This window comes from Micrasema longulum, unplaced genomic scaffold (assembly GCF_059751315.1).
Source record: "Micrasema longulum isolate JH-2025_06_02 unplaced genomic scaffold, ASM5975131v1 h1tg000908l, whole genome shotgun sequence".
Classification (NCBI taxonomy): domain Eukaryota; kingdom Metazoa; phylum Arthropoda; class Insecta; order Trichoptera; family Brachycentridae; genus Micrasema; species Micrasema longulum.
This window is the reverse complement of record NW_028278099.1, coordinates 241261-258804: the sequence shown is the minus strand read 5'-3', so window position 1 is coordinate 258804 and position 17544 is coordinate 241261. Positions and strand designations below refer to the sequence as shown.

Below are 17544 nucleotides of genomic sequence, written 5' to 3'. Positions count from 1 at the left end.
CCTCACGTTACAATTACAAGAGTTACTAGATAACTCCACCCTGATACTGCAAAAAAAATAAAATATTACAACCTTCGGTCAAAGAGGATTGGCCTACTACTCGGTTAAAGTGTACAATCTACTTCAATTATCCATAAGGACAATTAGTAAGTACTCACAGTATAAAATTGCTATTAAGAAATGGATAGTGGAGGTGGGTTGTACACGGATCGATGAGTGGATCAAGCCGAATAAGTAAAATGTGTGTACTGTTTATGAAATTTGGTCTATTGGTCTATATAAATTGGTTATGTTTTTTATAATTATTTAGTTTATATTATTTATTATGTTAATGATAATTAGGTTAATTGGATTAATAACGTTTTTTTATTGTTATTATTATGTTAACTTTGTTCAATAACTAATTTAAGGTATGTTTCACATTTTGTAAAATGTTTCCCTCGGCACGGGACACCCCAGTGAGGGAACATTATTCTGTATAAAAAAAGAATACAAACAATGTAAAAGCATAAATAAAGAAAGTTATACGAAAAGAATCTTAAATAAGAATAAGTTAATAAAATATACACAATTTAAATCAACATAGTATTACAACATGTAATATTTATAGTTCATGATGCTATGTATTGACGCATGAGATCTGAATCATGGCAGAAAAAATTACATAGTTACATCATTTTACATGTTTTTTTTGCTACACATCTTAAACAAATCATTTAATTATCATTATGGGGCAGAAAATACGGTAGTTATTCGATTTTAGTCGATGATCATCTATGAAAGTGAGTATCTTTTGATTTTATAGTTAGTTTGGAAAACAAAATAGAACACCTCCAGAACACCATTGTGAACTGCTCTTTATAACATTTAGTAAAATAAAATTAATTATATGTCCTTTTTTCTGGTTTTGCTGCTCTTATTTTTACACCCATTGCATACAACGCTTTGTGTACAAAATGGTCAAACGCCCTGAGCTAGTCCGCCATTTTGCAAATAAGCGGCACTCTAATTTTATTTCAAAATAACGATCCTTCTATTCTTGATGATTTATAGCCGTAGACAGCGCGCATCCGCACAAAGACAACTAACCTCAATACACCTCCACATGTTGCATCACGGAAGGTTGTGTGTATTATAGTACTCGTCCAGCGCATGCGCCTCTCGCAGGTTATTATTTGCCAATGTCAATGGCATGAATGCCAGTTTTTCCCAATAAAATCCAAAACTAGTTACGTAGGTAGGTGCCGCTGAACGCCAGGCCTGTCTTTGGCGCAGCGTTGAACTTGGCAGAGACGTTCAACAATATAAAAAAAAGTAAGATGAGAAAAACGTTACATGAATAATTTAATGTAAAGAGTCCTCGAGGTGATTTTTCTTGTGTAAATAGCGTTATATAAATCAGCCAAATATTGTTATTATTACCCGATTCTTGTTTAGAGGATATGCGGTGCCCGACAATTTCTTGTTCTCCTGTCACTCTCTCGCTAATGCCTCTCCGATGCTGTGCAAAAAAGACAACTGCACGTCGGACTGATTATGCCTAAATAAAACCGACAGAATTGACGTTTCGCTGTCTCGCTTTCCGCACTCCGGAACATAACCGATTTTGACTTTTTAAAGGAAAAGTATCAGCATAAAATTTTGTGTCGGTACCTTTTGGGTATATTAAAAATAGTTATTATATGATATTTGTATCCCGTATGCTTATCGCAAGAGGCAAAATAAGCAGTTCACAACGGAGTCCTGGTCCCGACCCCGATGTATGGGAGCGAAGTATGGACTTGGTAAAACAGGAATGAAAGCAGGCTGAATGCTGTCGAAATGCGATCTCTCAGATGAATGTGTAGTAAATATATGTACGATAGATGCACATATGTTGAGATCCGTACATTATGTAAGGCTGAAACGAGCATTATCGACAGAATCAAGAAAGAGGTGCTGCGTTGGTGTAAACATGTAGATCGAATGGACAGCGAAAGAACGGCTAAAAGGATCTACGATGCAAATGTTGATGGATGCAGAAAACAAAAAAGACCGAAAAAGACATGGCACGATCAAGTCTATCAAATACTTGAAGATGGACATGTCAAGAGGAGGAATAATCGGCGCACGTGCATGAGAAGATGTATGAATCAGTGGCGAATGGTGATTTGATTTACAGGTAAGCTATAAATAAATATCATATATTTGTATCTACATAGAAGGAACATAATATAATGCAAGAAATATTTAGTATAAATTTATATTTTTCTGTGGTTCTGTGTGATACAACAACTCTCATCCATGAAATCAACTCAAACGACGTAACTTCATGATTAATTATATTATATAGATATATTTTCCATAACCTTAATTCATAACTCACTATGAATTCAGTCGATATTAGGTATTCAATTGAAATGTTAACTGGCGAAATTGTTCTAGAAATTAATAGTGCTAAAAACAGCCACGTCGAGCGCCATATGTCCTGAAAAACGACGCATGAAAGTAATTATGGTCTTATGTCAAAAGTACCATCTCAAAGAAAAATAGCCCTTAAGAAATAATGTTTGAATTACTGTTTTCCAAATCAAGAATCTTCAAATAATTTGTGTAATCTACAAGTTTAATCTAAGAGAAAAAACCCGCACTGGGTTTCAGACATTCAAAATATAGTATACTTATTTGCATGAAAAAATAAGCTGAAATAATAGGCTAGTTTCTTGGCTCACCGCAGGCGCTGGGCGCGCTTTATTAATATTAATATTTATATTAGGATAAAAATACAAACGGTGTAAATGATTTAAAATAAAAAGTCATTTTTTTTTGTTTTTCTGTAAATAAAGTTACAATAAAACATTATTATGGTTAGTCAAATATAGTGTTAAGCTGCGCACAATCGCTTCTATACTCGGTTCGCCCCTGGTATGAACATAGAGGAAGCGAGGTATGTATGCAAATACAGAAGTGATATAGCGTTTTGTCTTTTCTGCCTACCCCTACGGGGAAACGGCGTGATGGTTTGTTGTTGTTGTTATTAATTACAATGAAAATGAAAGGTATGCAAGAAAGAAAGGAATGAATGGACAGGAACAAGAGAAGTTGTGAGAGGGGTATTAGAGAACAGATGTAATGGCGAATTGGAAATTAATAGCTAAGATGTGGTTCAGACGTTTGAAAGTTATTAAATAATTATTATCGTTGGATTTCTAAGAACGATAGTGCTTCCAATAAGGGTTTTTTTGTATGGCGTAATATTTTCAATTCAGTTCAGTGCAGAATAAATCGGCATTTATTGTAAAACACAGGTATTATTATAATTTATTATATAAATAAAACACGAGTGATACTTTAATCCACAAATTTGGAATATCCAGTGACCGGTTTCATCGCTTTCGCGACATCTTCGACTGGTATCTTTATTAAAAGGTTAAATGTATTTATACAGAACAGAGGTAAGGATACATAATTCAAAGTTATATGTAAGTAAATTAAATAAAGTTATTTTTATCTTAAGGATCATTATCAACAAATTTTCTATGGGTTAACTAATGAATTGATATAATGCTATTTTAATGAGTTTAAGTATTTTATTTTATTTTTGGTGTCTCATCCTTCGTGAGTGTGGTTTTGTAAATAATGATTTCTGAAAAACAAAGGGTAAAAAGTCATTAGTAAAATTATATTACAATGGGTAAAGTAATTATAATTATTAAAATTATATTACAATGGGTAAAGTAATATTATTATAATCTGCAAAAAAGGTAAAAAATATACAAATAAGCAAAATCAAAGTAAAAATAAAGTATAAGCAAACATATTAGTCGCTGTTTATTTTCACAAGGTATAGGGAAGTTAGTTTTTATCATTTCCTATTTTTTGGTATTGATTTAAGATAATTTAAACACAAATCTAATTAAATTTATTGCAACAGAGAGGTAAAACATTGTTGAGAATGGAATATGGAAGTCTAGGGCTTATGACCTGTCATTGGCTGGTTTAAGTGGCTACTTTACACACCATGTAACATTCACCATTCTGCCCATATTTACACATCCACATTTCCTCAACTTTTACATTTGAATACATAAAAAAATACCTAAAAATATGATAACCTTACAATAAATAGTGGAACTAAAACTGTCAAAGTATGTGTTACCGAAAAAAATTTATGAAAATAAAAAAATACAAGAAACTGAAAAAAAATATAACCAAATAAAATCCAATTTAAAACGTATAAACTAATAAAAAGTAATAAATTTGTAAACTAAAATTGTAAAAATAAAAAACACCGACAAATAAAATTACATCGCACAAAAACTCTTAATAACATTTTATCACAAATACATTTTTAATAAGAGATTTTTTTTTAGAAAAATGTAAAAAAATATTATTTGAAAAATATTGGCAGGTATATTATAGATAAAGCCTGTGTCTGGTTGGATAAAGAATATAGATATGTGTGTGATGTAGAACCAGAACCCTAGACGAGTGTTTTTGACTCGATGGTTACTCTCAGGCAAAAATCTTGAAAGTAAGTCCGCATCGTAGTGTAGTGGTTGGCGTATTTACCCACAATTGAAAAAATATGGATGTTCAAGCGTAAGCAGAATGGTGAATGTTATACAGCGTTTTAAGTGGCCACGTATACCAGCCAATGACATGTAATAAGCGAGGTAAATGTCTAGATTTACATATTCCCTTCACAAAAGTGTTGTCAATCTATATTAATGGTACACTTCCTATTTTTTATTATTAATAATAATACACAATTAACACAATTCCATAATAGTTCAATCAATTATTTTCATGTCAAATCATCATTACCATTCCTTTTTCGCACCTAATGGCGCATAGGGCACTGTATTGGTACACCAATCGCAGCGTACATTGTTTTTTTTTTGTTACATGAAGGTAAGGTGATCAGTCTTTCGCTTCAGGTACCCCTCCAAGGACTATAAAATATTCTAGAGTGAAAACTTCCTTTTAAAGAAATATTTCATACCGGTTCATAAATTTTAAATTTCATTTGCTGCGAGAAAATACTTACTTTGAATTTCTCTTATATACATTCAATTTCCTTAAAATTAGTGATAATGAAGAATAATATCTGGTAAAATCAACACAAATACAGATTTATAAAAATTATAATACAACGCCAATATAGAAAATACATAATAAAAATTAATACGCATAAAAAAATATAATACAGAAAATTTATTTAATAATACATAGCATAGCAAAATTAAAGTAATATATCTAAAACTTGTAATTAATTTGATTTTAAATTAATTTAAATAAAATGTCAACCATGCCGGGAATCGAACACGCGACCTCTTGCGCGGTGCTAACCACTACACCACGAGACCGACGGGTTCTATACTAATCAATAACAACAACAAAAACTCAAATGACATAATTATAAATGCATAGCTAATCAAATGAAAGAATTTGATAATTATTATTACATAAATATGAAGTATATACATGTGCTAAGAATACATGATGTTACTTAAACATAAATAATAAAGTAAAATGTATAAAAAAATATATGTATATAGTAAAATGTGTAACAAAAATCATGTATAAAGTAATGATATACATGAGAATATCAACAAGATAATTTGATACTTTATATATTTATCATTTCAAATCGAGAACATAAAGTCTTTAAATAACCTTTTTAAGAATAAATATAGCAGAAAGTCAATGCCGCATTTTTCGCACATAGGTCGTTGTACAATCACGATGATATTATCTCTTTTCGTGCTTGTTTCCCTTGCAGGTGTTTAACGAGCGTAAAAAATATTACCAAAATGCGCGATAAACAAAATTCCCTTGATATGCTAAATTACCGACGCGTCGATAAAACTAATTAGCTGTATTACTGATCGATTACCTAACGCATGTAATAATTAAGTAATAAGTATGGAAGATAAACATACAAATTAGTCTAATGATTGTATGATTATGGATATCAAAAATCCGAAGTATGGAAAACAGAGTTCCTAGAATGTAGCTTCGTCGGATCGATGAAATTATTAATAATCGACATTTATTGCAACAGAGAGGGAAAACTTTTTCGAGAAGGGAATATGGAAATCTAGGGATTTACAGAGCATATGACCGGTTATTGGCTGCTTTGAGAGGCCACTTTAATTCTGATGTTTAAACATCCACATTTCCTCAACTTTTCCATGTGTTGACTTTTGTTAAGTAAAAGAGCCGAAACCTTTATTGATATAGGTGAGCATTTGGGCAAAGAAATTTCAGGTTTCTGGTCCCAAAATATTTTTTATGTTACCCGAATATTGCAAAACCATGACCTGGATTCAATGAAATATATTTGTGAAAAATTGGTTACTGACTTTAGGTAGAGAAAAATTACTCAAACATTATTAAATAATAAATTTTATAAATTAATATTGTATAACTGTATCATAAATTAACTAGAAGGTAGTAATGTTATAGTTTATTTTGCACAAAAATGTCTGCCTTAAAACAGGTTGTACCTAGTTAGGCAGACTAGACATGATCCAGAGATATCTATTACCTAAGTGGGTATTTAGTACATAAAGTAATTGTTATTTTTGTTAATAAACTATGATTATTATTATCTGTTTGAATTATTTCACCTATTAGGCAACGCCTGAAAACACTATTAAATTTTCATGCTTTTTTTTAAATCACAAGTATTTTTATTATTTTTGTTTTTTGCACCACAACAGCCCAGAATACCCTAATGGCAGTGTTGAATTACAGCACAGAACACCCAGGATTGAGAGAAATTACATTTAATATTGTGTTCTCCCCAGGAATTTAACCCAGAACCTAACGTGCGTGAGTTGAGCGTCTTGACCACTACATTACGGAGGCCGCCAATACGAGTATCTTTAAACTTTGTAGTCAAGGTTGGATAGAAAAGATCCCTTTTTTTTTATTACTAATGTTATGTTTCATTATTACTGTTGCTTTCAATTTGATTGTTTTTTTCCATTGAATTAATTAATAATATATTTAGTTAAAAATATGTTCTTTTTATCAGTGACATGCCTAACTGCTTACTTTCAATTTCAATTACTTCGCAATATAGATCGAACCGCCAAATTGTGCTTGAAATTACAATCACTGAACGCCTGTTAGTTTATCTGGATTGTCTCTGTCTAAGTTAAAAGCCTACACAACTTAAATAGTGATAATTTTTCTACAGTTTAACTGGAAACCTGCTAAAAATCTGCGAAATTTCTTCAGAGCCATCTGCCGGTTGATGTTAACTGAATATCGCACAGGCCGTCCTCTTAATTCTCAACACACCGCGCACGAACAATGAAGTTTAACCGCAAAACGCAAGAACATTTGCGAAATTTCTTCAGCGTTATCTGAAGGTTGTAGTTGATTGATTGTTTTAACAACTGGGCTTGAAGATGTTCGCGAGAAAGAAGCAACTACTTCTCAGTTAACCCTAACCGAGCAGGCTATAAGTACTGGCCGCTAGGAGAGGAGAATTCACAATAACACCGACCTTCGACGCATCAAGGACAAAGCGCGGGAAAACTGGAAAACTATTATTCCGATTCTAACCCTAAATAAGGCTGGTCGCTCTGAACGGCGCTTAGGGAGAGTGAAATATTTTATTAGGGCGGCGTTTGCTCTTTCGCTGTTAAAATACCGAGTAGGTACTTCATTCATTCATTTTCCGAACGCAGCCATAGAACGTGAATTGATTTAAAATTTGAATTTTTAAACGAAGTTTCGTTTTTAAGTTATTTTTGTGGTTGTCAAGAAAAAAGAACTTAACTTAAATGCGCTCAGGTTCTTAGAAGTGATACGATTTTTAACGAACTTACTCGTAGATTGTGAGAAAATTGTGTTGTGAAGAAGAATTTAAACAGCAAACGAGAACTATAAGGTAAAATTTAAATTTATTAATGGAAAAAAATATATATGTAATTAAGTAAAATATTTTATCGATTTCGTGTAAAAATATAATATTTTTTTAAATCCTTTAAGCGAATTCGGTATAAACATTAGGCTAAAGCTGTAATCTCCATTAATACTACTCGTGAATATGGATTTATCGATATGAAGTACGAGAAAGGGGTCTGCGTAGTAATTGTCATGCAATTTCAAAAATAAACGTAGGTACACTTAATTATGTTTTTTATGGTACCGCCCTGAAAACAAATCCCTTGGTTTGCTATTTTTATTATTTAATATTTTTATTTAAATTCAGAAGTAAACAAACATATGTTTTAAAAAGTATTTTTAAACCACAGGGTATTAAATAAACGAAAATATAACTACCCAAATATTATTGAACAAAATCATATTGAATATGCTGTAGTTTCGTTTTTGTATGAATGTTTAAAATGCTAATGTATTCGTTTTTTTAGGATGCTTAAAAATAAACATAGCATAAAACATAAAACTAGTAAAAAAACAGATTCGATAAAAATATAAATGAAAAATGAAAAACTTCATTTCGAACATAATCTTTGTATTCTAGCAACGAGTATATAAAGATTACCGTCTCTTACGAATATCGATATGTTTCTTGACTCACTTGAGACCAGATAAACAAAATGAAGAATTTTCGGAATCAAATCATTATTGGAGATACTAAAATTAAGCTTCTACATAACGAAAACTTGCAAAACAAATTATTATAAATTATTTCTTGCCGAATCCAGAAAGTAGGAAACAAAGCAATATTTGTATCGACCATATAATAACAAAGGAAATAAAATATTGTGATTCCTTTAAAACTCATTATCATAATTCCGACCATCATACCGTATCTTTGTGTATAAATTCAGAGACCCTTCGTACCAAGATAAAAAAATTAGAATGTTTTACAGTTATGTACACAAATCTAGCAAAATATTTATAAAATTAATTGTGGAATAATGTATATTCAGAGATAAATTAGAAAATTTGATATCGTCCTTCAAACACCACATTTCCAAAAATACAATTTACAAATTAATCCCGAATAAAAAACGCGAAAGGATTTCAGATAAAATAGTTAAGTCGATAAAAAAATAATAAAATGAAACCATTCCCATTTCGAACCAAAGAAAATCTAGAAACTACTCCTAGTTAACACAGAAAAATGTAAAATGTGTCATTAAAAATATAAACAGTTAAATAAAAATAACATTTGTCATTTCTCCCTATCCGAATACGTGGTTTATAGGGCACTCTATTAAAAATTTTAATGCAGCGTATCCGAAACAGTTTTGCTACGTATGAGGTAAGGTGATCAGTCTTACACGAGTTATCTTCAACTGTCTATAAAGTAAAATCGATATTTATGTACGAAAATCTGTATATTCGTATAAAAATTTAAAGTAATTCGTCGGTAACCTGTAACTGAACATGAAACAAAAAAGGAACGCATATTATATTTTCCAAACAGAAAACTTAATTTTACTTTGTAGATATTTTTTTATATTTATTTTATTTTTGCACCACAGGCCAGCAGGCCCAATTAGAGTGGTGAATTACATCACAAAACACCCAGGCTTGAGAAAAATCACATTGAATTTTTGTGTTCTCACCGAGAATCGAACCCGGAACCTTCCGTGAGTGAGTCAAGCGTCTTGACCACTACACCACGGAGGCCGTAAGATAAATGTTAAATTTCCATTGTAATACGGACCCTGGACACATACAAAAAATACTGACAAACAAAATACCCTTAGTAAAATATCTGACAAAAAAACTATTAACTATTTGAAGACAAAATACAATTTTACAGTATAAATAATATATGATAAATATTTACTAAATATTAAATAAATATAACACTATACTTTACGTCACCTACGAGCTGAATATTGATAAAAACACAAGTTTCGGGTACTTAGAATTTCCCAATGTCAAGTGTAAATATAAATTGATTAATTCATACTAATTTGAATTAAACTATTTTAACACTTAATACGTCATTTTCTACAAAGTTAAATCTGAAATAATAAATAAATATTTGCTTCTTAATAAACGCACTTGCAAAAAATAAAAGCTTGGTGACGAATCACAAATTTAAAAATAAACAATACTTTTTTTAAAGTCTAATAATTTTGATAAAAATATCAATAAAGTTATTAACTTACGAGATTCATCAAGAAATATATACAAATGGTATCAATTTATTTATTTATTTACTTATAAACAGTTACTTACTTATTTTTTGAGACATAAGTCAAATTAGTTCATTAAGTCGTATTAGTTTAATGACTATTTTCTTTGATGCTTTTTCTTATGCATCACGTCGTATATAAAAAGAGTACTATTACCAGATCGTTTTTTAAAATCACGCAGCTGTAACTCTGAGATACAATAATTATTATTACTGTATCGATTATTCAAATTAATTAATACTAGCCTGTTGAAATAATATTATAAATTCAAGGTAGACAGTATGATTATTTATTATTGTGCGATTCTTCATAAATATTTTGCGTGAATATTGTACTTGCAATATTCATCACAAAAAACGATCTCCGTTCTCAAGTCCAATAAAGTTTTTTACTAAAATATTTTCAGTCGCTCATAGGTTTTTAAGAGGATCAGAAAATAAAGAACGGTTGATATGTTACAAACTACGTCACATTCCAAAAATTTTCAGCAATTTCTTTATAAAATAATAATGATCGCAATCGACAAAATAACCAATTTAATACATGCATAAATCAATATCATAATTTCCCTATCTTCATTCAGTGGTGTATAGGGCACTGAATTGGTACATCAAATTTTGCTTGTCGTATTTATTTATGGACTAACTCAGTCCATTTGGTTAAAAAAGTACACATGATTATTTTTATATACCGGTAAGATTAGAATAAAATACAACAAAAAAATTGTCTAAATGTGTTTCAACAGAGAGGGAAAATATTTTTGAAAAGGTAACATTCACCACTTTGCCTATATTTATAAATCTAAAAATTTAGATCTGACGAAATCTTTAGGAGATGTTTTGAACCTAGACAGAATGATGGATGTTAAACAGTATGTAAAGTGGCGACTTAAACCAGCCAATGACGGATCATAGGCTCTGTAAATCCATAAACATATGCCTTTCTCAACGATATTTTTCGCCTCTGTTGGAATAAATTTAGATCTTCGTGATTCCTTAAAGAGAAAATTCAGCCTGTCCGTAAAAATTTGAACATATTTAAAGCATTGTTGAAAAAAAAGCTAGGAAAAAAGTACGAAATATTGCCACCACTTTTCAAATCAGTATTTCAGTAATCGATCCCAGAACCTCAAGTATAGTAGGCGAATGCCCCAACCACTATACTACGAGGTGGACATATCTCCATTCGATTAATTTTTGATTTTTACGTGAGAGTTACAAGTAGGAGTTTCATCGAGTTTAAAACATTCGTCTAGGATTATGGTTCTATTTCACGCACAGAACTGTATTTTTCATTCGCCTGGATACTGAGAAGACTTGAACAGAAGGGTTTATTGCTGTCAAGCCATTTCTCCAAACAACCCTTTTTTTATGAAATTCAAAAATATAGGAGAGTGGAACTTGTTAGGTTGTGGTCCCGTGGCTAGTATTGACGACTCACAGGTCAGAGGTTTGTGGTTCGAACAGCACTTTTTTCGCATTTTCTAATGGTAAATTATTTACAACTAGTTGAAAATTTTGTATTTGAGTAAAACATAAGAATGCAAATATTTTATTTCAACAATTTTAAAAAACTTAGAATTTTGATTTAAGGGCAGTCTGTTTCTTTAATCTTGATTAAGGCTTTAGTAAAATTTTGAAATCTTGAATAATTAGAGTCCAATCATAGTAATCTCCCGCCAATCTAACTTACTGTCTACGTAGGTACAACAATGCACACACAATACTCACAAAGTATGAGTACAATGCGTTGATTACTAAAGACTGATGCATAATTTACAGAACATCCCGATAACAATGCATTTTTGCAAATAATTAATTAAAATCAGAAACAGATATTGTGAAATGAAGAATTAAGGCTAATGCAATCAATTCATCATAAGAAAAGAAAGAAACGCTTTTTTGTAACAGTATTTTCAGTATGTCTAAAGATTTGTAGACAAGGCTGGATTTCTCACCCGAGGAAGTTATTCAAATTGAAATGTACTGAAACAGAGAGGAAAGGAAGAAAGGAATATTGAAGTCTAGGGAATATAATTAGTTTAGTTTAGTATTCTATTAACATAGGCTTCATTGAATCACTTATCTTATATAATAATAAAGTATATAAAATATAACTATATAATTCAATTTAACAATAAGAAAATTAAACCTAACAAACGAATAAATTTAATTCAACAACACAATTTACATTCACAAACTAAAATCAATAAACACGAATCTATCGATGGCCAAACTGTTTTGTCCTACAAATGTTCTTTGACTATATAGAAACTCTTTCCAAACAGCTTGTGGTTGAAAAAATCTTTGACATCTTTTGTTGGCAAATACTGAATTTCAAGAGGTACCTTGTTGTAGAATCGTATGCAGTGTGAGGCAAAAGAAATTATATTTTTTTGCAGTCTAGTAGTGGGCACAACTAGCATATCTTTATTTCTCGTGTTGAACCTATGGATATATCTGCTCCTCTTAAAATTATCAATATTTTTATGTACATAGATCAGGTTTTCATAAATATATTGACATGTGACTATCATGATTTCTTTAAACTTATCTCTAAGCGAGTCTCTAGGATTCATATTGTAAATTACTCAAACAGGTCTCTTCTGCAGCACAGAAACAGAATCAATATTTGCACTCTACCGTAAGACATAACGCCGAGGAAGTAACTAAAATAGACCAAAAAAGCCGTTTCTACATCAGTAAGATATTGAATCTTTTTAACAACGAAGGCTGCAGAACTAAGTTTGCTCGATAAACCGGCTATATGTGGACCCTATTAAAGCTTAGAATCTAATTTTATGCCCAAAAATACAGTAGTATTGACAAATAACATTAAACTTTACCCTCTTTCATTTCCAATAATTCTGCAGCGTTCTCGTTTCCAACCAATTTACACATTTTGTGGTCGATTTTTAAATTTCTGGATAACAGTTTGTATATTTGTGACAGCAGGTGACAAATTGGCTCAGGTTTGTCTGATCGGACTTGGTTCTCTCGGTCTACTAACAAGCTATTGAACGAACATATTCTATTACCGTCACAATGAGGAACTTCAGCCCTACGGGAAATTGGATACAAAAAATGCTTTCTTACGCGGGGTAAAAATTAGAGCATTAAATTGTACGGCAAAGTTTCTTGAAAATGTACATAAAAAATAATAATAAATATTTTGATAAAAACGCACTACTTTAAATGACGTCACTGGTTCATGTGAATCAATAATCTAAGAGCTATGGAAGATTTCCGGTCTGCTTGTCGCTTTTGAACCAATGGGAAGAACTGAATGAGAATAAGCGGAAATGAACCTCTGACGTTACACGCGGAGTTATTTCAGAAATACAAAACTTTGAAAAATCGTAGCGCCGATAATACGATTTATAAAAATTTAAAAAAAAAAAAAATTGATTTAGTTTAACAGTCTATTAACAAATATTTTTTTTAAAAAAACCACTGAACTTCCTTATTGGGAAAATTAGATTGACTGAGGGTATTATAAGCAAACTTAGAATTGTTAGTTGAAGGAGTTACTGAGATATTTGCGAAAAACTTTGAAAGAAGAAATGTGAGATTTCTAATTCTGCTTCACCAGCTCAATGAAGAATTCTAAGTTTGCGGTGTCAAGTAGTATAATTGAAATCGGTATTTGAAAGATTTGGAGAAGGTTTAAAAAAACGCTATTATTTAGATAGGCATAACTAATTTTCCGTTTTTCATAGACATTTCTAAGTTCGCTTCAATTACCCTTATTTATTTGTTTACTTCAAAAAACTACGTTCTATTAAATTTACTTTAATGGAAAACTTTATTTAGTGAATGTGTTTATAATGCATAAGGATCGGGTGGAATGTTTCGGCTGTGGCCTGTTATAGGAGTTTCTCCACATTTGGGCAGGTCAGTAATTAAATAAATAATACGTCGTTAAAAACACAATGTTTTTTTTTTAAATAAGAAAATATCACATACTAAAAATACCAATAAAAATATTTTTTTAAAATTTAGAAAAATTTATCGTATTATCAAAATCAATATGGATAATGTGGAAAAATGTTTTCATACATAACTTTAAAAATATATATTTTTTTTAAATGTATCTACAAAAACCCGACATGTTAGGCCTAGGCGTCAACATTCGTGCCGATGTTTTATTAAAACTTAAACTTTAAAAAAATCAAAATTTGACCGAATCGTTTTGTATTCGGGGCGTGGCCATTACAATGAGCCGTTTTCTCGGAAATTTAAATTTATTGATTAAAAATATTTTTTATGCTACCTTTTTACTAGTACATTTTTTATTTATTTGCTGGATAGTATTTTACAGACCCTTATTAATGAAAAATAAGTTATATTTTCCATTTTACAAGGCGTTTGTTTTGGGTTTTTTCCCGGATAATCGCAGTTACGTATTTAAATGTTTTCCTAATCTGTCGCAGGTAACGGGCTTAGATAGGAGGATCTAGTTTAGTATGCTGAGGGGATTCGGAGTTGTGTTCTATTTAAAGTAGGCTGTGCAGATTGGATGGTGCGTCACACGGCACAATGGAGATCGTGAAGTGTAATGGTTAGTCACTGCGAGATAATGTGGAATAATGAACATAACAGATCAGACCAGGGTCAATGTATCGGGGAGGTCAGCCATTAAAGGCTCCGCGGGTTTTGAATTTTTTTTTTTCATCTTGTACTAGATCCGGGAATCTGTTAATTTTTTTATTTTTTTTAAATTTGCATTATTTTTTACCTTGCTTATAATGTACAAGGTTTATATTGACTTCAAAGGGATTGTTTTTTGAGGGTATTAGAAGCAAACTTAGAAATCTCCATTGAAGGAGTTACCGAGATCTTTGCGAAAAACGTTGAAAAAAGAATTGTGAGATTTCTAACTATGCTTCACCATGGAGATTGTTATTTTTGACGTGTCAAGTTGGATAATTGAAATCTGTTTTTGCATGATTTAGAGACGGTTTTGAAATATGCTATTATTTAGGTAGGTAGATTTTTATGTAAATATTATTTTGGCATCAATAACAAATTTTCAGTTTTGGTGGAGATTTCAAAGTTTGCTTCTAATATTAAAAAAACTACGTTCTTTTATAAAAAAAGGATCAGGTGAGATTTTTCAGCTGTGGCCTGTTTTAGGAGTTTCTCCACATTTGCTCTTGTGACGAAATACTGTATTCCTTCACTGCCATGCATGGACACTGTAATACGCTGAATGTACTGACCATGTGAATTTGATTGACTACACATTGACAATACTGCAGTAAAAGGACCAATAAAAGCTTTTTAAGTTTACATTTATTTTTTTAATTTCATTTTTAATTTATTGCATAAATAAGTACATATTTAATACCAAGGAATCTCTATAAAAGTAGTGAATAACAAAATGAATACAGAGCGTCCTTTGGTTAGAATCATCTCAATTTAACATGGCTACGCCTATTCTAGGATGGAGATTGTTTTGTTACTTTTGCGGGTTGATTGTAAAAAAAGGATTTAACTTTCAAAACAGTTTAAAAAAAATAATAGTGTGTATGCAAAACTGAATAATGGTACTTGTCTTTATAAACAGTTCCGGGAAAGGCGTGGACGCTTTCATTGGAGGCATGCGTGGTTAAGGTTCTCGAGAGGCATCTGAAGCATACCTATGACCTAGAGAACCGTATCACCTCTTCTTGACGACAGTTGTCCCTTTTGTTGTTGTTGTCACTGCCAAAATTTTTAAAACTCAATATTTTTCGGTTTTGAAATCTGTGCTACGATTCGCATCAGTAGAGGAGGATAGAAAATGCATGCGTTGTACAGGCGGCATTTAGTCGTTAGATAGAAAATATCTGATCTTTAGAAAACCCTCATATTATTGAATACGGAGCCGCAGATTAATCCTAGCTTTTTCTCAGCTCTTTTGAAAAAAATACATTTTTACTACTCAACGCTACATATGTTATAATACTATAAATCCATTATATTTAAGTTTGAGAACTCATTTAATTTTCATTTGCGCGCGTATGACAAGAGTTATTACTTTTTTGTTGTGAGCACAACACGTCTCTGGTCCAAATTTTGACTACTTAATTTCTTATACCCCTTTTTGCATCCGATGGTGCATAGAGCCTTGCATTGGAACACACATTACGCAGCGATATCGATAACCTGTTAAATGAAGAAGGTGAACAGCCCCTTAAGGTACCAGTTCAGGAACATGTATTATTGCAGTGTAAAACCTTTTCAACCAATATTGTATGTCGACCTTCCTGTGTATCAAACACGAGGCCTTAAGCATGGTAGGCGAACGCACCAACCGCTACACTACGAGGTGGACACGATTTATTTATTAATGATTTTAACCTGACATTAGACATCAAGCAGAAAGCACGTGTTCGGAAACTTAATTTATAATCCGCCCGGACACAGAATAATTTCTAGAGAACTTTATCTATTTTCGTGTCCAAATATTCCTTCCATCCCCTATTGATAAAAATCACATTAAATATAGTAACAGTGGAAGGTTGACGATCTCGTAATTTGGTGGTATTTCATTAATAAAACCACTTTATTTTATGATAAAACGACACCTTTTGTGCTTTACTGGTTCTATTGTCCATAGTTTCATTTTGGTTAATAAAATTTAAATCATAAAAAAGTTGTTTTAAATTTTGATATATTATGTACTTTTATATGTTTATGATAAGCAATAAAAAATAAAAACGTCATTGGAACATAACCTAAATACTGCATATATCTGATCAAATATAGTTAAAACTCAAAAAATCTGAAATTACTAAAAATTCTCATACCCTTCAAAATTGGTATAATTCTAGCATTACAATGGGGAACTACCACATACTACAATAACCGATAAAAATATGTGAAATGGATTCAGACATATTGACCGTATTTTTAAAATCAATATGGATATTGTGGCAAAATGTTTTCATTCATAATATTGAAATAAAATTATTAAAAATGCACTTCCACAAACAGTGACAAGATTGACCGTGAAAATCGTGACGGGACGAATAATATACGATGGTCAAAATTTAGCCGTATCGTGACGTATTAGGGGCGTGGTCAATGCAATGAAGCGTTTTCTCAGGAATTAAAAATTATAATTGCAAAAAATGTTGTTTATGTTACTAATAAGTATTTTTTTTTATTTATTTTAGTGGACAGTATTTTAAAGGCTCATTTTGTAAAAAAACGTGATATTTCCATATTTACTTATCTGATGGGTGTATTCAATAAATCTCACTTAAAGACCGCCATTACCAAACATTGTGATGTTTGAGACTTTCTTTAAAACGTCATAGCATTTTTTAAGACACATCCAAATATTTATGAAACATTATAACCATTGCTTTAAAGGGTAAAAAGAAAAACTTAGTAAAAAAATCATGGTTTTTACATAACGTGCTAATTAAGTTTTT

At 31.1% G+C, this 17544-nt stretch overlaps 1 protein-coding gene across 1 annotated transcript in view; it reads left to right on the top strand.

The window, feature by feature from the left end:
* Window positions 1–7465: 7465 nt before the first annotated feature.
* Window positions 7466–17544, top strand: part of LOC148278227 (uncharacterized) — a 106315-nt gene continuing 96236 nt past the window's right edge. The window contains exon 1 of the mRNA XM_088231743.1: window positions 7466–7888. The gene's annotated coding sequence lies outside the window, so the exon portion shown is untranslated. The remainder of the gene's footprint in view (window positions 7889–17544) is intronic.